Consider the following 23,122-nt stretch of genomic DNA (forward strand, 5'->3'; position numbering starts at 1 on the left):
GAAAAGGCCGGGTTGCTCCTGGTTGGCAGAGAATGGGAATGGTTGTCAGGGCTGATGTGTGTCAGCATTATTCTATTAGGTAATCACAGATCAAATCACGTGCATCTAGGACCAGCGCTGAATGTTGGGGAACTCAGCAGTTCATCAGGTTGGTTTGCCAACCTGTTCCTTGCTCCATGGATAACCATTCTCTCTAATCCATTTAGTGATTCATCCAGGGGGTTGATTGTCGTGTGCAGTGTGGGCTAGATCAGGGACCATTCTGTGGATGAAGAAACTAATGTGCAAGGGCCGTTTCCTCAAATGGGTCAAACTCGAATCCCCATCTTCCCACTGCAGATGGATCATGCCACCACCCTAGAGGCAATCAGAGCCTGCAAGCACACAGTGAAGCAAGGTAAGGTAGCCAGATGCCCAGGGGCAGGGCCTGCACCCCAGGAGGACTTCTTTGAGGTCCCTCCAGCCTCTGAATGCAGTGCTTATCATGTAAGCACTCCTTTGCTCACCCCCATTGGTCTGATAGTTCAGAAGGGGAGGGACCCAGGCCTCGACTCCTCTCTGCCACTCTGGAAGTTGGTCCTTGGACCAGTCCTCCCATCTCTTCTTCCTCAGGGACCCCTCTGCAGAGTGTTCTACGAAGAGAACTCGTTCTCGTCAGTTCTTTGCCATTGCTTACTGGTCTTTGAATCACCCTGGTAATCCTTGGAGTCCGTGGAGTTTTGGGAGCAGCCCTGAGAGCTGCAGCTGGCTGGTCCACAGTTGGTTGTGTCTGCTTCATACATTGGGCGGTGGGAGTGAAATTATTCTGGCCTTTCTCACAAGAATATGTGGAGACTCCCCTCTAGCCCCAAAGCATCTTGAATGTGATGGGCAGAGGACCCATCTTTTAAGCCAACAGCTGCCTTCCTGGGATCCTGGGAACACTCTGCTCCAAGGCTTCTGGCCACCTTGTAGCACATGGCTCCAGGAGGCAGCCCTGAGGCTTTCCTGGGGCTGAGAGGATAAATTCAAGGACCACAGTTGCCCTCCTGACCTCTGCCCTCCTGCTGGTTCTCCTGCTGGCTTGGACCTCTGTGGTCACAGTTCATTCTGCAGATGGTCACAGGGTAAGTAAGTAGGAAGCACTGGGGGCCCCAGCTTGCAAGGAGCTCAGTGCTTGGGCCTTTCCTGTAGCTGTTGATCTGTCTCTATTTCTATGACTCCTGTCACCATGGCATCTAAGATCCTGCCAGGCTGGAGGCTAAAAACAGCACCAGGGGTGGGAAGAGCACCCGTCCCAGTTTCAGATCATCTGGAGTTATGTTCTTCAGGAAACAGAGCATAGAACTGGCTCCTGATGCCCATGAGGGTGCCTGCATTCAGACCTCTGGGCACTCAGACCTCCAGACCAGCCGGAGGGACATGCTGGGACCTGCTTAGAACCTGGCACCCAGGAGCTTCGCTTCTTCCACATACATATAGGGTCCTCTAGGAAACCAGATGCTGAACCAGGCCATGGGGAGGAGGTGAAGAACACACGGCCCTGTCCTAAAGGAGAGAGTGGACTTGGGCTAACTCTAGTGCCTGGAGAAACCTGGTGTGACAAGATGAAATTGTTGAGAGAGCCAGCAGGGCTCCCCTAAACGCCTGTAGGCAACTGAGGGGCCTCAGAAGACTTCTTGGTGGGGTGGGCTTACTGGGTTGTGCCATAGAGTCTGATGGGATGGCAGCAGGTAGAAGTGGGTGGGGTCAGGGGTCATGGCCAAGGTGGGGTGGGTGGGGGTGTGGACTGGGCGTGTCCAGCTGGGGCTGGGCAGGGATTGCTGCAGGGCATCCTACACTCCAGCGGGCATTGTGTTCAACAAACTCCTGTGGAGCTGAGGCTTTGCCCAGATGCCATGCCTGGTGCTGAGCTTGCAAGTGAAGGTTAGCAGGATGGGGAGGCCCCATGTACTCACTGTGGATTCGGCCTGGGAGATCTCACCAAAGAAGAGCTTACCCAGAGAAATCATAGATGAGGCTCTCTTCTGTTCTGTGGATAGGAATTCAGTTATCAGATGCTTTTCCTGTGGAGTGAGGGTATTTCCAGCAGTAGATAGGCACTCAGTTGGACAGACAAGACTGCCTCTGTCCACACCACGTAGCAGTTGAAGTTCATACTTTGGCTCCTCACACAGAGGCCTGTTTAGGGTGATTCTGTGTCACAGCTCCTTATCACCAAGGGCACTTCTTCAGATGCAGGACTTTGGAGGATGGGGCTGCGGCTGGGGTGGGAGTTCTGGCTGGGGCCTGGTGTCCTCCCATGACAGCAGGGTCCCAGGCCACAGTATCTGTGGGCTAGCCTGGTGCCAGCGAAGAGAAGAGCTTCCTTCTTGGTTGTCCAAGCAGAGCCTTGTCAAGTTTGAACCTTCCCAGTGGTGGGGCCGGGGCTCAGCTCTCCCCACTCTGCTTGGCTCCATCGGAGGCCCCATTTAGGACCAACTTGGGCTGTGGGAACCCAGCCCTCCACACTTCCTCCTCCCCAGGAGGGGTTAGGCTCTTGACCAGCTTTCAGGGAGGCTGTTACGGGCTGTTTCTGCAACACTAAGATTGTCTCTACCCTGCACTCTTACTCTTACGGTAGGGGTCATTACCTGAAGGGACCCTGGAGATCGCATATCCTCCAGATTCCAGGGTGGGGGATGAGGGTGATTTTTTTGTCTCCAAGATGCTATCTGGTGGATGACAATTGCTCTTCCTGCCTGCCAGGTGATTCCAAGTCAGGAGTGGCTGCCAGGCCAGATGTCAAACCAGGTTGTGGAATCTCTTAGAGCAAGCTTCCTACTGGGCACTTCCTAGTGGGCTTCCAGGCAGAAACCTGAGTAGGTCAACTGGGCAGCTGACCTTGAGAAGCTGATGGCAGCTATGGCATGAACACCTCCTTCCCATGAAGCTACTAAAGTCCCAAACCCTGTGCCTGTGACTGTGGCCTTATGTGGAAACTGGGTCTTTGCAGATGATCAGGTCAGGATGAGGTCATCTGTGGCCCTGCTACAACTCGACTCTTGTCCTTATCCAGGGAAGGGGTGTGGGCGGGTGGCACGTGTGTGGGAAGAGAAAGATGCAGGGAATGACAGCTGTCGGTAAGCCAAGGAACCTCAGACTACCAACAGCTGGGGCAGAGGCACAAGCCAGACTTGCCCTCACAGCCATACTTCCGGTGACTCTGACCCCAGGATTGCAAGGCACAGATGGCTGTTTGAGGGGCCAGCTGTGGCACTTTGTGATAGCAGCCTGCAGTTGTGCATTCCATGGTACAAACAGATGTCAGCCCCAGCCGTGGACTCCTCAGCCCTTAGAATGCTGACTGGGACCTTGTAGACAGGGCTCAGCAATGCTCACTGCAAGAAACCTCAGTAGGAAGACACCCTGTGTTGAGGTGATGGTCACTGGAGGCGATGACCACACTTGTGTGACACCTGAGTTTGGCAGCAGGACAGGCCTGGCCTGTTTGGAGAAGTCCAGGAGGATTGTCCACAAAGGCAGATCCAGGGTTTCTTGGGAGCAAGGCAGGGACTGTCCGCCTTGGTTTCCTTTCTCCCTCTTGATGGTTCACCATTTGAGGAAGGCCTGATGTGGTAGCTTTTTGTCGAACCTGGCTCTTCTTCTGTCTCTATTCTGTCTATGTTAAAGTGCCCCACGATGATCACTTTCCATTACATCTCTTAGAAAGCCATGATAATTAGATTTAAATCATAAAATATGCTAATGCATGCAGATAGGAGCAGGATAAAGGTTTCAGAGGCAACTTAATGTATTCTCCCCCTTGGCAGGAACATTACAGGGCTGTGAAGATAACAGGCTATGCACTGTTCCAAGATTCAGGAAGGTCAAATCCAAGAGCTAAGAACCTACCAGTGCTGTGCTCAAGAATCCAGGGCTGGCATCTCCATAGACCTAGCACACTTATCTTTCAGTCCTGCCAATGCTTCCTGAGCTTGTCCGGGCTCGTGCATGTACTCATGTGGTTCTACCAAGCCTCCATCCACGTGCATAGTTACTGAGACAGTGTCCTGTTTCATGGGTGGTGTCAGGCAGCCACCGGGGGAGGAGCAGACAACACACATAAAAATGCCACCCACCCTGCTAGGTGCCAGCCTGGGCAGGGATTGTGCAGGGAGCAGCAAGCACCACATGCAGACCTTGCTTGCTGGAGGGTGATGATGGCCCTGTTGCAGAGCCACCAGGTGATGTGCGGGCTCGCCAGCTGCTCCTGTGCAGAAGGCCCTTCGTCTCGGAAGTGAGGAGGCAGTGCATCCTGGTGGGCTCCCCAGGAAGTCTGAGGAAGCAGATGGGCTGCAGGGGGAAGTATCCTGGGCATGCCACCTGCTGTTTGCAAACCAAGAAGACCTGGAAGCTTTGCGAGAGTCAGGTTGGGGGATTTCTGGGCTGGAGGTGAGATCAGTAGCACCTGTGTCATCTGATGATGACGATAGAGAAAGAGCTTGTGAGGGTGGGAGGCAAGGACACTTGCAGCTAGCGCCAAGAGGGAGTAGGGAGCATGACGTGGGTGAACACCACACTCCCCTCAGGTTGGCCCCACCCTGGGTGGCACCTACATGGTTATCTCAGCAGCTCTCCTGAGGAAGTGGCCCCATCTCTGTGGCCACCCTTCCCACAGAGTGCGGGAGCAGCTGAGTCAGGTTCCTAGTCTGTGACAGAGGATGTATCCTGGGCCTGACTGCTCCCAGATGTGGCTGTGGCATAGTGTCCTAAGCATCCAGGTCTAGCACACATTAAACAAAGGAGGGCATTCTTGGCACTTGACCCAAAACTCAAGCATTTACTGAAGAGCAGGGCCTACACTCGTCACTCTACAGAAATCCAGACTGCCCTCTTCTCCTTCCCCAAGTTTTCCTCCTGAGACAGACTGCACCATAAACTTGACATCCTGCATTTTAGTTAATGTTCCCTTCTGCCAATGAGAGAAGAATGGATTCTGCTTCACACATGATGATACCCATGTGCTCAAAATGGCCACAGAGTAGAACTTGGTGAATATTTGGTGAATAGGTGAATAAATGGAGGAAGAGTGTTCTCTGCACAGGGCACCTGAGGCTAGGCAGGGCAGAAGGCGGGCAGCCCCAGGGCACCATGCAGTCTCTCCTGGGCCCTCTCGGTGGCATGGTCACTGGTCACATCAAGCTGCATTTCAGCAGGAGCAGACTCCTGATGCTTTGTTCTGTATTTACCTGGTAACTGCTCCTGCACATGTAGCTTTGTTCTGGAGGCTAAGCACATCCATGAGAACCCTCAGCTACCTCCTGGATCCACGCAAGGCATCGGCATTTTTAATTCCAATTTTAATTTTAATTCCACTTTCGATGTGCTCGTGTTATGGTTTCTTTTAAATACATTGTCTTCTATTCCTTCAGTGAAAATTCCTTTAGTTTTTGCCAAGCCCTGTGCTGAAGGGTAGGCAGGAACCCTGGACAGAGGCTCCAGAGGGGTCGAGTCTCCCTGATCCTCCAGATGCCTGGCATGCTGAGCCTGGGCTGGGCCAAAAGACAGATCACCTGGTCCAGGCAGGGACCATGTGGTCCAAAGGCCTCACCCTTCAGTTTGCTGGGTCTCTGCCACTTCACCTGTGGCCAACCGTCTTGGCTGGCTGTGATCTGCTGCTGCCGCAGACAGCTGACTGGTCACTGACTGGTCACTTGTACACAACATGAGTTTACTTGGCTCAGGGTTCTGGCCAGAGGCAGGAATGTGGCAGGGGTGTCTGTGGGATATTACTGCTGTCACCCACCACTGCAGGGGCAGGGGCAGGAGAAGTGGGATGGGGAGGCCAGGCTGAGTGTGCACTTTCATCAGAGGCCACTGCCCAGACAACCAGCTGCGTGCTCCATGGTGACTCTGGGCCACTCACCTCTCAGAGGCCCACCCCACAGCCCTGTGCAGGGAACACACCACTGGGGCAGCAGGCTGGGCGTGAGATGTGATGATGCAGTCACAGTGCGATGTGGGCTTCAGAGGGGTGTTGAGCCCCCACCTCGCATTCCACATACTCACCTTTGCCACCCTGTGATGTCGTCACCACCTGCCTGACAGCTGTGACATGCCACCCTGTCTCTGCTAGAAGGCAGTCATCTGCTATGAAGAGCATCCATGTGAACACCACGGCCCAACTCAGTCTGGAACACAACCATCGAATGTGTGGTAGCAAGAAAGCAGGTGTGAAGCCACCTCCAATGCATGTCTTCTGCAGTGGCAGCAGCTGATGAAACCGCAGCCACGTCAGAGGCGCAAGGAGGAGGTGGACACAGTGGCGATGGTGCAGGTGACCTCATGCACTCTGTGTTTATGTAGCAACTTCCTCAGGACCTACACATGTGCACACACGCACACTGCTTGCACACTACACACACACACTGCACACATGAACACAAACACTGCGCACATACACTGCATACATGCACACATGCATGCACTGCATGCACACACACATTGCACACATGCACATACTGCATACGCTACACACACTGCACACACACACACTGCATGCACACATGCACATCCTGCACACACACGCACACACTGCATGCACACGTGCACACCCTGCACATGCACAGGAGTCCCAAGCTGGAGCTTGTCCTCTGGCTTCCACAGGCACCTGAGCTCTGGCGCTGTCACCTCCACTACAGTGTGATCTCGTGACCACCTCTGCACCCTGAGCTTCTGTCTGCAGTCCAGGCTGCACTGCCTTCACTGAGGGGTAACCTTCAAATCTCACCAGCCACTGGCACCCTCTTTGAGTGACAATGTCAGACACCAAGGCTCTGCTCCCTCTGGAAGTTTCTGTTCACACAAAGGCTGATGCCTCTCCAACAGGCTGTGGGCTCGGAATCTGTTCGGGTCCCACCTCTTCTGCTGAGCACTGGCTCTGGGCTGTCTCCTCAGGAGCAGTGCCTCCCCTGGGGCAGGGATCTGCTGGAGCTCTTCCATGGGCACAGATGCCCTTCCTGCACCCACGTGCCAGTCAGTAGCTTGCCACAGGTTGGCAAGTGAGAGTTGACAGAATTGAGGTTGCTGCAAGTTTTTACACTGACACTTAACTCTTCCAGGCTTAGAATGCAACAGAGTAAATGTGGAGTTCAAATGGGCCACATAGTGGAGGGAAGTGCCCAGATTTTTCTGGAGTAATCTCCAAATTATGGAAACCTTTCAGTCAGATTATCCTGATGAATTAAAAACAAAGTTTTCCTGGACTAAATGAACCAGCAAGCTTCATCCTGCTTGACTTGTTTGAACTCAAGTTAACTCTTACATTTTTCCTAGTCTTGTACCCCTAGAGCTTTTCCTAAGAAGGGGGGAATTCTAACAGCGTTGCCATAAGTGCACATGGAGACCAGGCAGCAGGATATCGGTGGATCATGTGTGTGGGAACAAGAAGGAAATTATGGGACCCGGCTGGTAAGAGTGCTCTGTGGACACTTGATTTTGGTGACTCTGGGCAGCAGGGACTGTCTGCCCCACGTATTGTTATAAGATTTTTCTAGGCAGGGTGTGAAGGCTTGGCTTTGCATCTTGATGTGTGGTAGAGGTATTAGTCCAACAGGATGAGCTTGAGAGGGCTGGGGCTGGGCTGGCACTGCAGGGAGAGACCTCACCACAAGTGCAGGGACCTACAGTGCCCACTCCCCAGCACTCTGCCACAAGCTGGTGGAAGCTGGGCAGAGTCTGTGAGGGACTGCACAGGCACAGGAATTTGTTCAGAGGAAGTGGAGGCCTGTACGAGTCAATGCTCGGGAGTCACATCCCCTAAGGGGTGGTGGTAGAGAAGGTCTTTAGCAGATCACCCCCCGAGGCCTGATGTCATGCCCCTCCTCTGCCCCAACCTGTGTGAGCACCCACGTTGTCTGCTCCTCATACCCCTTGTGCTGTTGCCACAGAACACAGCAGAACTTCACCCAGGGTCTAATGCTAACCCTCCAGCCTAGAACCTGGAACCCTACTGGCCCTGCAGACCCTCACCCCTGCTGGGGCTAGAGGCTTGGTGACCACCTGGCAAGAGCATCTCCCCAGAACCCCAGCCAGGTGGTGGGGTCCCTCAGATGTGACACCAGCTCAGAAGGAAACTGGTTGGACATTAGCCATAGACACTTCAAGATGTGAGACCAGAAATGTACCAAGGTCGAGGGCCCACAGGGTCACCCCTCAGATTCACCTTGCTCTGCTCAGTTTCTCCCAGGGAGGGAGCCAGCTCTGAAGAGGAGTGAGGGTCTCAGGCATGTGGAGTGCTGCACCAGGTCCTAGGGTGGCTACTGTTTTGCAAAGTGGTTCACCCTGGAAGTGGATGAGCCTTGGTAGGGAGCTCAGGCTCAGAGGGTTTGATCTGAGAGATACAATCTAAAAAGAGAGCACGAAGGGTAGCTAGGAAGGAAGAAGCAGGAGCTACGAAAGATCAACAATGACTTAAAATGGCACAGTGGACAGAGAACCAGAGCACCACCCAGATGTGGATGTGACTCCCGTTCCCATATGTGAGTGGCTCCTGGTGTGGGTGTTGACCTCTTTGAGAGAGCAGTTTTCCAGCCATGCTGCTCCTGGTGCTTCATGGGCAGGGGGCCCAGACAGGGTGCTCCTGTACTCTGTGGCTGCAGCTGCACACTGGAGTCGAGGTGTCAAGTGTACCTATGGCAGATGGGCCTCACCCTTTGCTGACAGAGCCTTGAGGCCCAGGCGTCAGGGATGGAGAGAGGGGCCAGGGTCTCAGGGTGTGGAGTGCTACAGGGGGAGCCAGCTTTGCCTGCAGCCCCAAACACAGAGTGCTCTCCCGAGCACTCCATCAGCTCATGCCTCTCTGTGTCAGCACAGGGGCTCCAGCCAGGGCTCCAGGGGCCGTCAGCCCCTCTTCAGTGAGGGCAAGGTCCCTGGACACCATTGCCAGATAGATGGGACAAAAATGGCATTCCTATCCCTCCAACTTTCCCAGCAAGGTCCTGCTCTGATCAGTATCAACATCTTGCAAAGGGCACATTTGTGTACAAATTAAACACAAATCAAAGATTTATCACATTCTGATTAGGCTCTCTTCATCTCTTCTCTGGACACAGGCTCCCCTGACTGACCCTGACCTTCTGCAACCCTTCTGCTCTTAGTGAGGGTCTCTGCTGGGCACTGTCTTCTTCCCTTTGCTCACAGGATGGGCCTCTAAGAGTGACTCTAAGAGTGACTGCACCACACACCTCTGCCACTGGGAGAGAATGGAGGAGCTTCCCCACCCATGCTCTGGCCACAGTCACCTGCAACTGCATCGCTGCCCTTCAGCACTGACTGGATCTGATCCTTATCTGCCCTGGCCTCCTTCGAGGTGACCACATGCCTGTCATTGTTGGACCACAGAACCTTGCACACTTTCATCTCTAGTTTCATTATCTTCCATTTTTTCCTGTTAATTACATTGCCCCGTGGAGAGATGCTGGCTTTCCACCTCTGTCTTTGTTGACCAGTCACCTTGAATGCCACTGTGTTCTCACAACCAGGGTGTCTTTCCTCCCAGGAGTGCACTGGTCCTACTGCACCCCCAGACCATGTAACTCTGCAGCATCTATGCCTGCTCCCAGCATCTGTGTGTCCCCGTGCCATCCATGTCCAGTGCACACAGCCCCTTCTGGAGTCCTGCCACAGGTGACCTCTGTGTACCTCCTTCTATTCTTCTTTTACCTATCCTGAAATAGGAAGAAACACGCCCCTGCTTATCAACTGAGATTCCGTGTCAGAGAATGCTTACATTGCATTCTGTGAGCTCCTCTTAGTTGCCACTGTCCCCTGTCAGCATGCAAAGCTCTGTTCCTAGGAAGACTTACCTCCAACTGGAGTTTTGCTGAGCTGGGGCTGCAGAAACCTGGCTCCAAAGTGTTGCTTTGTGTGTGTGTGAGGATATGTGTCTCTTGGGCATCTGTATGCATGTCTATGTGTGTCTCTGCATGTGTGCCTATGTGTGCCTGTGCGTATGCCCTTTGTGTGTGTGTGTGTGTGTGTGTGTGTGTGTGTGTGTGTTGTGTTTCTCTGCATGTGCTGCCTCCTGGGATAGGACACTGTAAATCCTTCCTACAGTAGGACACGAGCTCTCAGCGCAATCCCGTTCATGATCCTTACCCCTCATGTGAGCCCTGCATGGGGGGCATGTTTACTAATCATTCTGGAGAGCTGCTTGCTGGGTTTCTGGCCCTGTTTGTGCCACAGGGTCTGGTGATGGGTGCTGCAGGGGCCTTCAGAATCCCTGCAGGGCGAGTATGCTAAGTCCCTGTCACCTGAGGGGCTGCAGCTCTGACTTTCTCTCCTTCGTTGCTCCTCCTGCATGAAACCTGCCTGCTGCCATCATCTGCTCCAGTCCCTTTGTGAATGATGAGAGAAATATTAATTGACTTTTAGGGTTTAATTATCATCACCCTGTTTCAGAATCCCTGTTGCCTCTGACCGATGGCTCTATATAGTCACATTAAATTGCATGCTTTATCCAATACCTCCTTTCCTTTTCAGGTATGACTTTCTTACCTTCTTTTATTTGGTCTCCTTCAAACTTTCTGTTGCTATTGAGTGCACAGGTCCCAGGTTCCACCCAGGAGCAAGCCCAGACACGTCCTCCACCAGATTGGGCTGTCCTCAGAGTGCATGTGTGCATGCTGGGTGTGCACATGTGTGAGTGTGTGTGCATAAGAGTGGCATGTTTGATTGTTGCTGGTATGAGGGAAAGGCAGAGGGCAGTTACGTGCATTTAGGATTCTGGTAGCAAGTGTGTAGCCACCTCCAGGGTAGTTAGAAGAAGGCTCCCAGTAATTCCACTGGTGGGTTTGGAATGACCGGCTGAGCTGGGTGCTCCTACTGGGTGGACTTGCCAACAGAACTGCAGACATGACCAGGGATCACACAGGAAAGCAGGAGCCCTCAGGAGAGTGTGTGTGCTTGTGTGTCTGTGTGGTCCTGTGCACATGCATGTGCTTCGCTGGTGCGTGTGTGCCTGCTCTTCAAGTGAGAAGGTTCCATTTGTGAGTGTGTATGTATGTGTGTGTCTCGGTGTGGGCTTGTATTTGTCAAGTATGTGTGAGTTTGTGTTTGTCAGCTGTGTCCATGTGTCCCTGTGGTAGGTGAGGTGAGCTCTCTGTGCACCTGTGATGGGTGAGGCATGGGCCAGACAGCAGGTCAAGCTCCGTGTGAGCCTGTGATGGTTGAAGTGTGGACCAGATGGCAGGTTGAGTTCCCTGTGCACTTGTGGTGGGTGAGGTGTGGACCAGACAGCAGGTGGAGCTCCATGTGCACCTGTGGCAGGTGAGGTGTGGACCCAGATGGCAGGTCGAGCTCCGTGGGAGCCTGTGGTGGGTGAGGAATGCTCTAGATGGCAGGTCTAGCCAGCACAGGTTCTGGTGAGGGGCACTTTGCTTCTCACACCTGCAGGTTGGAGCAGCGGAGCCTGGAACAGGAGGGAGGGCACCCAGCTGGACGTGGTGGGACATGGGTGCAGCAGCAGCCTCCTGAACACTTTGGCTGAGAGTCTGGGAGTTCCTGGAAGCATCCGAGTGGGTCTAGTCAGCCCATCAGAGTTGCATTTTCCAGGTTCTCTGGTATCAGGAGAATGGACAGGGAATGTTGGTGACAATACGCTTGTGTGGACGTTTCCGGGGATGATACCTGTGAATGGCAGGCTATAGAAGTGGAGTTACGTGTGAGGTGTGTGGCATACCTGGACCTCCAAGGTGGTTCTGGGCACTCAAAAGCCTCCAAGAGATGGCCTCCTTGGCTGAGAGCCAGAGCAGCCCAGGCAGTGAGTCTGCCCCTCTGCCTGACTGCCATCCCTTGCTGCTGGTCATGCACATTTGTTCTGGTACATTCTCATTGCTCTCCTCCAAATTTGCCACTCCAAATCAGCCGTGCCCTTGGAGGGCAGGCAATCTGCACGGGAGATTCCCCGGACTGGGGCAGTGAGAGGTGGCTGTTGAAGGATCGTGTGTCCACAAGGCACTACCATGCTCCCAAATGTGGTCCCACATCCCAGAATCACCCTGATGTCTGTCTAAATGTCATGGAGTTGTTTTATCCACATCTGTGTCTCCTGTCTCACAAGGACAGTCACATTCCAGTGTGGCTTCAACTTAACTAATGATATCTGCAGAACCCTCTCTCCAAGGAGGGTCACATTCCCAGATCCTGGGGTTCAGAGCTTCAGTGTGTCTTTTGAAGGGGGCACAATTCAACTCCCAACCACGGGCTCTCGGGTGTGAGAATTCGGGGCCTGGATCCTAGAGGAAGGGCCCTCTGTGGGTTGATCTTTAGGGAGACCCACATGGGGAAGCAGCCCATTCTACAGTGCTTACAATTGAGGCCCAGGATTGATTTTCTTGCTCAGAATGGACTCCAAGCACTGACCATGATAAGTGGCCCCTAGAGATGTGTCGATCACTTGAGCCCTAGGATAGCATGCTGTCCTGACCCAACACCGGAAAACTTCACATGTGGCTGAGCACGTGTGGCCCTTCCCCGCAGACTGGCTTTGGGGTCTGCAGATGCAGAAGCCCATGTCCGTGGGAGGCTGGCTGCAGTGTACCTGGGGCCGTGAGGGTGCTGGAGTCGGCTCTGACAGTCCTCGTGAGCCAGCTGTGTCCTGGTTGTGCTGTTTTCATAACTGAATAGGTGGCAAAACTCTGCTTTCAGGAGTGGAGAGCAGCTCCCTACCTGTGGACGTGCCCCCGCTACAGTGACCTCCAGCCTTGGTAGACCACGGGGCCTGCCTTGGCACCCTGCATCCCTCTATTTCCCCAGTTCCTCACACAACACCTGCCACATGGTATGATCTCCACAGGGCCCACAGAACTCGCCCATCAGGGAAGGCAGCAGTGTACAAGGAAACCCTGAGGTCCGTTAAGTGAGCAACATTCCGCGAGTGTAACAAAGTCACCACCACTGCGGTCCCAGCAGAGGGCTGCTGGAGCCCGGGCCTAGGATCTTCCCTACTGGGTGCTGCAAAATTTGAGGTCCACCCTGAGCCCCTATGGCTCCTTCTTTAATTGAAATATGTATCAGCCAGTGCACCAGCAGCACCATCTGCCTGGTGAGGTGTTACCCTGTCTCACTCTTCAGTTTACAGTCCATGAGGTGAAAGGACTGGAGCAGCCCCAGGTCCCCAGCCAGTGCACAGTGCCTGCAGCTGCATACACACACAGGGCTGGCCCATCGGCCATTCACCCAGCATGCACACAGATATCCTCTTCTTGTGTCCATGGCATGTAAAGAAGCAGCCCTGGGAGGAGGATGTCCAAGCCCCTGTGAGAGGAAGACTCCGTCCAACACCCACCTGGCTCTGACCTGACCTGGCCCTCGGTCCTTACTGATCCTTCCTGATGGAGCTGCCCTGTTCAGGAAATGCTGACAGGGACCTCCCACATGTCAGCCCCCCTCCTGACAGATGGCACCTGGGTTCCCAGAACAAGGACAAGTCCCGCCTCACAGGAACTGACGAGCGATCCGAGATGATCAGAGGCTGTGGAGCAAGGGCAGGATAAGGAGGCAGACAGTGACTTGGGAGCACCGGGTGAGCAGCAGGGGTGTCTGGGGGGTGACCTATGACCTGGTGGTGAGGGTTGAGGCAGAGTTCCAGGCGGGGGAGAGGATGGCAAGTCAGCTATCCTGCGGTTGATGCCTGGGAAGATGGGGGAGGAGGCCAGTAGCCTGTGAGCCCTTCAAAGGCCCTGCTTTTGCCCCTGACTGAAAAAAGATGGGCGAACCTGGGGACACTCCCCTGCATTAGAGCAGGAAGGATGCAGCACACCACTGCATCAGCTAACAGCACTTCTCACACAATTCGAGGTCCACAGTCGCTGCTGCTCCCAGGTGGTGTGCAGTCTGCACCTTTCTGCAGGCCAGGCGTTCACTGCAGCCTCCTGTCCACAGCCCAGTACTGTTACAGGACTGAGTGGCCATGGGCTCAGAAGCAGAAACACAGTCGAGCTGACGGTGCTAATCTGTATTTGTAGACCACTCTTCCTGCTTTGACCTCAGGATTTTCTCAAAAGAGCATGAGAATGTTCCACATGTCCTCCCACCACCCCATGAGGGGAAGTGGCCAGTGACAATTGCAACAGACGTGGTGGCATTCCTCATCGCAGAGTGAGCCTTCCGCAACTATGCCACCCGGCTCAATGCAACGGAGACTGTGTTTATTAGTACATTGGAGTTAAAATGACTTTGATAAGTACATTGAAGGCATTCGTGTGTCCTCACTCAGCTTGAGGACAGGCCATATGGCTGCTTTAAGGGTTGGTGATGTGGCAATGAACAAATTGGACAAAATACCTGTTGCCATGTTTATTTTATTTTCTCTCAAACTCACAACAGTCAAGCAAATAGCCACCAATCCTGCTGTTTTCCATTGATGCAGATGCATCTGGAACTCCCCCTAACTCACATGGGGCAGGTGGACAGGTGGAACTGCTGGCCAGGGGAATGTGGAGGCTCTTCCAGCAACCAGGTGCTGCAGGGCACCTAGAAGGTGGCTGGCAGGTGGCAAGGAGACAGGCTACTGACTGTCCTACAGCCCTGCCTTCCTGGCACAACCTGGGCAAAGACCCCTTGCAGGAGCAAGAGAGAGAACACGATGACACACCAGGGCCACTGCAGACAGCAGTGCAGGGCAATTGCATGGGGGTCATGGAAGCCCAGGGAGAGGAGGGGAGCTGCCGGTTGGTGGCTCTGCAGGCACAGGGCTGAGGGTGTGAGGGCCACTAGTTCTATTGCAGTCACACAGTCTAAATGAACTAGCCCTCGTCCTCGGTAGCACCTTGGTCCTGGAGGTATTGCCAAATGCCTGGTCCAGAGTTAGCACCCAGCCACACTTCAGCTCCCCCCAGATCCCTGTCGTTATTGCAGAAGGGACAGTCCCACTTGCCAGGAGGCAAGGAAAGAAAGGCTCCTCAGACACTGGCCTTGTCACACCACACGGTTCAGAACTGCAGAAAGTGGTGTGCGTCCACTGGCCTTGGGGCATCTCCTAAGCAGCTGTTCATGGTCACTCAGCCTTTCTTTCCTCATAACATCTCATGTCCAGATGAACTTCCCCCCAAAATAGTATGAATTGTGGACTCCACATTAAAGCATCCAAAATTAAAATGTGTAAGTCTCCCATCCAGTGGGGTAAATTAGCCACATGTAGCTGCTGGACCATTGGTGTGTGCAGTGTTCTGCTGACCCAAGTGTGTGTGCCACATTCTACTGCCCCATGGGTGTGTGCCATGTTCTGCTGGCCCATGGGTGTGTGCCATGTTCTGCTGCCTGACAGGTGTGTGCCACGTTCTGCTGCCTGACAGGTGTGTGCCATGTTCTGCTGCCTGACAGGTGTGTGCTATGTTCTGCTGCCCCGTAAGTGCATGCTATGTCACCTGCCAGCAAATGCTCAAAACCTCAACAGCAAGACCCTTGACTCTCAGCTTGTGTGGGGCTCTGTAAATGCTGCAGACAGACATGAACCTGTACAGGTCTCTTAAACAGGACAGCAGCCAGGCCACCTCCTGCTTCCACCAGCTCCTCTGTTGGAAGCACAAATGCCAGTGCCAGTTTAAGGGGCGCCTTGAGCCATTCCTTTGTGGGGCCAGTGCCTGCCATCCTGCCTTTACTTGGAGTGCATGATGTCCCCTCACCTGGCCCCTGTCTGCTCTCTGTGGAGTCTCGAAGCCCCTCTGTGCTCTCCGGGAAACCTGCGCATAACCGGTTACTCAGAGCGTGACTAGGGGTTTGCATGGGAGGCTGAGCAGGCAATACCTGGCTTTGGAAGCAACAGGAGGTGCATTGGGAAGAAAGTGGCTCCTTTGGCCATTGGTGGGCAAAATGAACCACAGGAACACCAGCTGGTGGCTGCAGGACTGTCTCTGAACTTCGACATCCATATCAGTTGTTCCAAACACAGTTGGAGACACTGGGTCCAGGACTCCCTGAGTGAGAAAGCTGCATGTGAATTGGTGACACTTGTGGTTTGTGGTATAAAAGCAGCTTGTACTGATGCTGTTGGGAAAATTCCAGAGGGACTCTTCCTCTACCTGGGGCACTCAGAGCTGATCTCCCCAAGAAAGCACCTTCAACTGGGTTTGAAGACTCAGGAGTTTTCAGGACATGTGGGTCAGAAAGCATTTCTGGGTGGGGACAAGCGTGTCTGGGACTTGGCGTGTATGTGAGTCTGGATGGCTTAGGCAGCATGACTGGCAGACGTGTGTGAAGACGTTAAATGTCAGACGTTGATCAAGCAAGTAAAAATTACATTTAAGTAATCTGATATAAATTCAATAAAACTGCTAAGCAAAATTAAGGGTGGGAAAACAATGCTGGTTCAATCCCCAGCACCCTCTAACATTGAAGCATATGATGGAGTCTGTCCTCAATGACAGAGGTGACTGACCGTGTGCCTGATGACTGTGAGGACCTCTTCAGCAGCCTGTATGTGTCAGCTCCTCTGACCCTCAGCAGAGCCCAGGATGATGATGATGATCCTCAAGGTGCAGATGAGCTTACTGAAGCTCAGGGAGCCTGAGCAATTTTCAAATTCACGTACATGCAGTAGGTGGCAAGGATTTGGTGTCTCCCAGTGCCCATGTCAACACAACCCCTACCAGGACTTTGACATCCCTTCAAGAAGACAGGACAGGCACACCTAGATGAAAGGTGGAAGGACCAATGGCATCAAACACCAGCCTGTGGAGCCAGAATGTGCCCAGTACAAGGAGGGAGCTGAGAGCCACTGAAACCCTCAGACTGTTCACATGTCTTCTACAGGATGACCACGCAGAACGAGTGTCTATCCCCTAGGACAGGTAAGTTTCCCAGGGTCACCCTGAGGCATGAAAGCTAGGAATAGAATAAATTCCTGGCATTGTGAATGACTGTGCACATGCACATGTAGATTTATGGGGTGTTACGTGTGTGCGCTTGGAATTTGGGGATGCTGAGTGTGTGCTTGAGATTTGGGGTGCTGAGTGTGTGAGCTCTTGGGGTGCCATGTATGCATGAACTTGGGTTTGGGGGATGCTTTGTGTGCCTGTGTTTGGGATTTAATAGAGGGAGCATGGAAAGTGGCCCTTCTGGCGGCCGAGACGCAGATGCTAGCAGTGCATTGACTTCCGTTTCCTTGTGGCTGGAGTTGAGCTGTGGCTGGTAGGCCAGCAGCTGGCAGAGGCCAGGCCTGGTTCAGTGATGGTGCAGCCACTGTGGCTGGGTTAATGAGGAGTATCTGATACGAGGAAGGCAGCAAGCTTTGTGTCTCAGAGGAGCCACAACTAGGTGGTTACTTTTTGTCCCCGTGACCAGTCCCGCATCGTTATTGCCTGATGTACATAGGGTACTTGGTCCTGAAACCCAGAGAGCTTGGTGTGAGACCTGCCCATGCCCACTGGGCGCCTTCCTAGTGACCACCAGTGTTAGCACCGAGGAGGGTCCTCAGCCTGGTTCCATTTACCTTTTACTGAGCTGCCGCTCCCCAGGAAGCCTTTCTGTATGAATCCACTTGCAGGTTGCCAGTGGTTCCTTAGGGTCACCCACACAGTGTTCAGGTGACTGGACAATGTAGTAGGCCTGGGTGCCTCCTGGTCAACCCCGGAGTTCAGAAGACAAGGGTGAGCGTGGAGGCCGGGCACTGCCACGGGAGACTCCGGTTGAACCCTCCTTCCACTCTGCCACCCTCTGAAGAGCCCCTGACTTTCCTTTCTTTGCTCAGTCCAAAGACAAACAACTGCCTTTCTACTTCCCTCCTATGCCAGTGACACATGCCTGGCACCACACATGTGCACATGTGAGCACACACCAATGCACATGCATGCTCCAACGCACACTAGCACATGTGCACACGGGCACCATCAGTACATGTCTGCACACAAACACATGCACTCACACATGTCCCAGCACACACGTGCATGTATGTGCCTGCTCAGAAGGAAGTCATCTAGTGGACACCCATAGCTATGAAGTGTCCCTTCCTGTACAATACCCTCTGGCTCCAGTGGCCCCTGGGTCCTGAAAATGTGGCTAGTCAAAGTGAGGGGGGATTGCCGTCTTCCTGGGGAAAGGTCTGCACTGTGGTCGTCACTGCCATCATCACTGTGGTCCCAGGGGGGTCCCTATGACAACACCTCAGGATGGTCTGTGCTGTCTGGCCGTGGTGCCCAGGAGGGTGGGCTGCATGTGGAGTGCAGAGGCACACCCTCACCTGCAGGGGGCTGTGGCAGGGCCAGTGTGTCCTTGTGGGCTTGTGACAAATGGGAACTCTTGTCAAGCAAGCATGGCAGGGTGTAGCATCATCATCACCTGAAGAGGCTGGGTGGCCGCAAGGCACAACCCGCCCACACCTAGGAAGGGTGGGAGTGGCGGGTGCTGTGGGGCAGTGGCACACGTGGCCGCCCATGTGGAGGTCGGTCATGGAGACCCGCTCTGCTTCCTCCTCATACTCCACCCGCTCCCGTCACGGGAGGGAGAGTCCAACCAATCACATGCGGCAGGACACTGGGCACTTCTTCCTCTGCTCTGGAGAGCAGGCCTAACTTTTGGGATCATCCCAGGTGCAGCTGTTCAGGCAAACTTGGGAGGTGAGAGCTGCTCTCTCTGGCTGGGGCAGGTCGTGTCTCACTTTGCTGCCTGTCACATGGGTAGGATGGAACTTCCAAGCCACAGGGTAGAGTCCAGGTTGAGTCCTGGCATGGCACTGCACACGCTGATCCAAGTGCCCCAGGGAATCTGGGACCTAGGACCTGAGTCTGCCTTCCTACCTGGCCCCCACTCAACTCCCACCTTCACTTTATCCTTCAGATGTGGACACTCGGTCCCACGTGACATGTGCCTCTCGCTCTCACCCAGCCTGTTGAGGGCCCTGCTGCCACAACAGCTTGTCCCCCTGAGCTGGCCTCGACCCCCTGGGGGAGGTGTGTCTGTCACTCCCCAACCTTCCCACCATCTTGGCAAGGAACTGCTGTGCTCTACCCATAGGTAGGGCTGGAAGTGTGCCCCCTTGAAGGTGAAGTGCTGTGTAAGTTGCTCGCACCCTTCCCTGGGAGAGGTTTGTCCCCTTCCTGCTCAGTAACGTTTTTGGCTGTATGGAGTCATGATCTAGGAATTACTTTTTTGCGATTTCATCATTATAAAGCAACACCACCTGTGGGTTTTACTATGAGATATGCAACACTCTAAAACGGTTTTTATTCACTAAAATGGGATGGATCCCAGGACATTTCCTGGATTCTACCTTGATTTCACTAAGTACTTTGTAGGGTGAAGTAACGTGCAGTCAATGATGGGTGTTGCTTTACATGATCTCATTCAGCTCTGCCCTACTAGCTTTCCATCTCTGTGACTGAAGTTCCAACGTGACTGGCTGTCTCCGTTGCTTTGGGCTGGAGGCAAAGCAGGAGGGTGTGGGGAGGGAAAGTGCTCAGCTCACGGCAGCCAGGACACAGAGAGCAGAAGGATGGAGCTGGTCATGAGTTAAGTCCCCAAGGACTCGCCCCGAGGACCACTCCCATAAACCAGCCCAGCTCCCACTGCCTCCACCACTACCCAACATGCCACTGAATTGTTAGTCCACCCCTGGGTCAGCCCACTAATGAGCTCAGAGCCCTCGTGGGCCAACCCTTCCCAAAGTCCCCCTCTGACACTGCTGCACTGGGGATCAGGGCTTCAACAGAGGAGCCTTTGGGGGACATCCAGTGCCAACCATAACATGCCCACTGATGTGCTATTAAAGCTAATCTCAGGGCTGGTTGGCTTTGACCTTTTCTAATACATGGTTCATTACTCATGCTGGGTCTTCACATAGAAAGCGAATCAGCAACACTTCACAACATTCCACTTGGTAATCTGTTCATTCCACCCACTTTGATGAGTTCTGGTTGATGAAATTCAAGAAGGTACAAAACACCTTTGTCTCCCAGGAGGCCAGTAGGTCACAGGTGGAGACCTGGGCAGGATGCCACAGGAAGAGGCACGATGAACAGGACAGCGAGTCATGAAGAGACATTGACCTTGCTGCGGTGGGGCAAGGTCTGAAGTGTTGGTGCCATCATATTAATTTCAAAGTCATTTTGCTACCGAGTCCCAGCAGCATGTATAGGTACATCATTACCCCATAATGGCAAGTGTGTAAATGCACATAAATGTTGGTAGAAAGAGCACAAGTGCCAAAGATATTTTCATTTATGCAATAATAGCAGCTTACTAGAGTTTACAGATCTGCTCACAGAGGTTGTGCTATTCTGTCATATTCCCTCCCTCGGCACTGGGGGGAGGGTGGCTAGGCAGCGCACCTGTCAGAATCACCTGCATGCCACACAGGGTGCCTGGAGCTGAGGCCCAGCCTAAGGGACCAGGACATAGGTGTGAAGATGCTGGCTCCATCACTGCAGGTCCACCCTGACTTCCAGGGCCCAGTGCAAGGACCGCTGCTGTCAGAATATGGAGAACAATGGTCCACCTTCTGATGGTGAGACAATAAGCCTCCTGGGTAGTGGGAGGGAGGCCCCTGCCCTGAACTGCCCAGATGGCCCTCTCAGCACTGTACCTGGAAACAGGTTAAAACCCATGGTCACCTGAGTGTTGTAGTCCAGTTGACCAGCATGGCACTCGAGGTGCTGTATTCATTGAACTAAACCATCAACTAACTTGAGTGTCTTCATGGCACAGTTGTTCTGTTCTGCCCAGTTTTAGCCTGAGTAGCTAGGACATTCATGGTTCCAGGAAAGATTCCTGAAGTAATGCAGTGGAGAGTCCCCACATGTTTTAAGCAAGAGAGACCTGGTGAATGTGGCATTCTTACAAAGGTCAGGCCTGCTGGTCCTTGGCCACCCTCTGCCATGCACAGTCTACTTGCAGGAACTGGGCTCTGGGCTACCCACGTGTTTACTTCATGGGCCGCTGCTACTCCTGAGATGCAGGGATAAAAGCTGGTGCTGTGGATCATCGACTGAAAAGTGATGTTTTCAGGCTTTTGGCAAAAAGAAATATTTTCAAAAAATCAGGTGAACTCCGGGGATGAAAGCCCAGAATAGGAGTTGAGGGTCCCACCCCACGGGCTTCTATAGCCTACTCATGTGCATAGCCCACCCGTGTGCAGACAGCATCCCCACATCTTCTACAGCTCACCGTGTGCAGACAGTATCCCATGAGCTTCTATAGCCCATTCTTGTGCAGACAGCATCCCACAGGCTTCTACAGCCCACCTGTGTATAGACAGCATCCCCATGGGCTTCTGTAGCCCACCTGTGTGTAGACAGCATCCCCATGGGCTTCTGTAGCCCACCTGTGTGTAGACAGCATCCCCATGGGCTTCTATAGCACACCCGTGTGCAGAAAACATCCGTGCCTTTCCTTCTGCTGGCTGCCTACTTCCAAGCAGATTCAGAAGGTGCTCCTGCCCTGTTGCGGCCAGAGGAAGCCCCAGGCCAGAGCAAGTGTGGGTGGGAGTCAGTAGGCAGGAGCAACACTGCAGGCCCAGTGTGCACAGAGACCCTCCACTGGGACCCTGGCTGTTTCCACCTGGTCCCCTTGCTCTCAGCAGAAAGGGGAGATGGCTCTGGCACCAGCAAAGGCAGAAAGCAGCTCTGGGCTAGAAGATTCAGGGCCCAGGGTCAGCTCCAGTCCATGAAGCCTCCCTCAGCGTGGCCTCTCTCGGCAGCCATGCCTTTCCTGAGCTCTGGGATTTCCTCCACGGGTTCCACATTAAGATTTCCTCAGCGGACATGCGTATGTTAATTAGCTTATGGTAATCTTTTTACACTGTGCACATATATCAAAACACCATGCTGTACACCATAAATATATACAACTTTTATTTGTCAAAAAAGTGAAATAGAAATGAGGAAAACATGAAGCAAAGTGCTGATTGTCATCGCTTCCCTGGTCTCACAGGATAGCAGGCCTGCAATGTATGCTTCCTGGGGTGGCCAGGTATGACGAGGCAGCTTCTGGAATCAATCAGGACAGATAAACCTGGCACCCCTGTGTTGTGACCACCAGTGCTAGTGTGCCCTCAGGGAGACTGTTCTGTGCTACTGGGAAAAGAAGGAGGGATTTCTGGGAGAAGGCCAGTGGTGTGTGCCAACTGCTGGGGCATCTCAGACCTGTCCTGGGACGAGGGCCAGCAGGTTCCCTCAGCATTTACTCAGTGCTTCTCAGTGATGGTGTTTACATCACTGGGGCCTCAAAGACCTTTCAAGGTGTCTGCAAGGCCAACTCTATTTTCAGATCAGCCAGGCTGGCTCTGGGACCTGGGACCTAGGCAGTCACCAGGACCTTCCGAGGACCCCATGCTTGGAGTGAGGCTCTGCCATGAGCTTGGCAAATGCTCCCGTAGGAGCCTGCATTAAATGCTGTGCTGGGACCTGCAGATAGGTCCCCAGTCCTGAGAACAACCCTGTGCTGTTATGGGAGGCAGGCCATGACCCTGGGACTTCTCCAGGCTGTAGAGACCCAGTCCTAGAGTGAAAGAAGGCGTGGGCGGAGTGCTCAGGGTGTCACGGGTGTGGCAAAAGAATATTGCAGGTCATCAGTGTTCTGATGCAGTAGACAGTTTGTCCAGAGATTATTTGGCAGGTAGGCCCTTGGCAATCAGAGCTTTTCTTTGGAGCTCTCCAGGGAAAGCAGGTAGCCATGATGTGAAGTGTTTTCTTATTCAGCTTTTAATTTTTTTTGCTGTGACTAAAAGACCCGACCACAACAATTTTAAGAGGAAAAGTTTATTTAGGGCTCACATTTTTCAGAGGTCTCAGTCCATAGAAGGCTGGCTCCATTCTTCAGGGCTTAAGGTGAGGCTGTGCATCATGGCAGGAAAGAGTGGCAGAGGGAAGCAGCTCCCATCACAGTGATCAGGAAGCAGAGAGACTCCATGATCCAGATACAAACATACACTCAAGGCCACGCCCCACCATCCCCTCCTCCAGCCACACCCACCACTTCAGTCACCATTCACTTCATCCCTATCAGGGGATTAAGTCACTGATTGGGTTGAGACTCTCAAAACCCAATTATTTCTCCTCTGAACCTTCCTGGATTGTCTCACACATGAGCTTTTGGGGATATCTCACATCCAAACCATAACAGGTGTCTATAGGGAGATGACATCTAGAGGAAGAATCAGCATCTGGCT

The 23,122-nt window shown here is 53.4% G+C and overlaps 1 pseudogene; it reads left to right on the forward strand.

The window, feature by feature from the left end:
* LOC124974698 (probable RNA-binding protein 19) overlaps positions 1 to 23,122 on the forward strand; it is a 224,708-nt pseudogene that overhangs the window by 45,758 nt on the left and 155,828 nt on the right.

Source organism: Sciurus carolinensis, unplaced genomic scaffold (assembly GCF_902686445.1).
Source record: "Sciurus carolinensis unplaced genomic scaffold, mSciCar1.2, whole genome shotgun sequence".
Classification (NCBI taxonomy): Eukaryota; Metazoa; Chordata; class Mammalia; order Rodentia; family Sciuridae; genus Sciurus; species Sciurus carolinensis.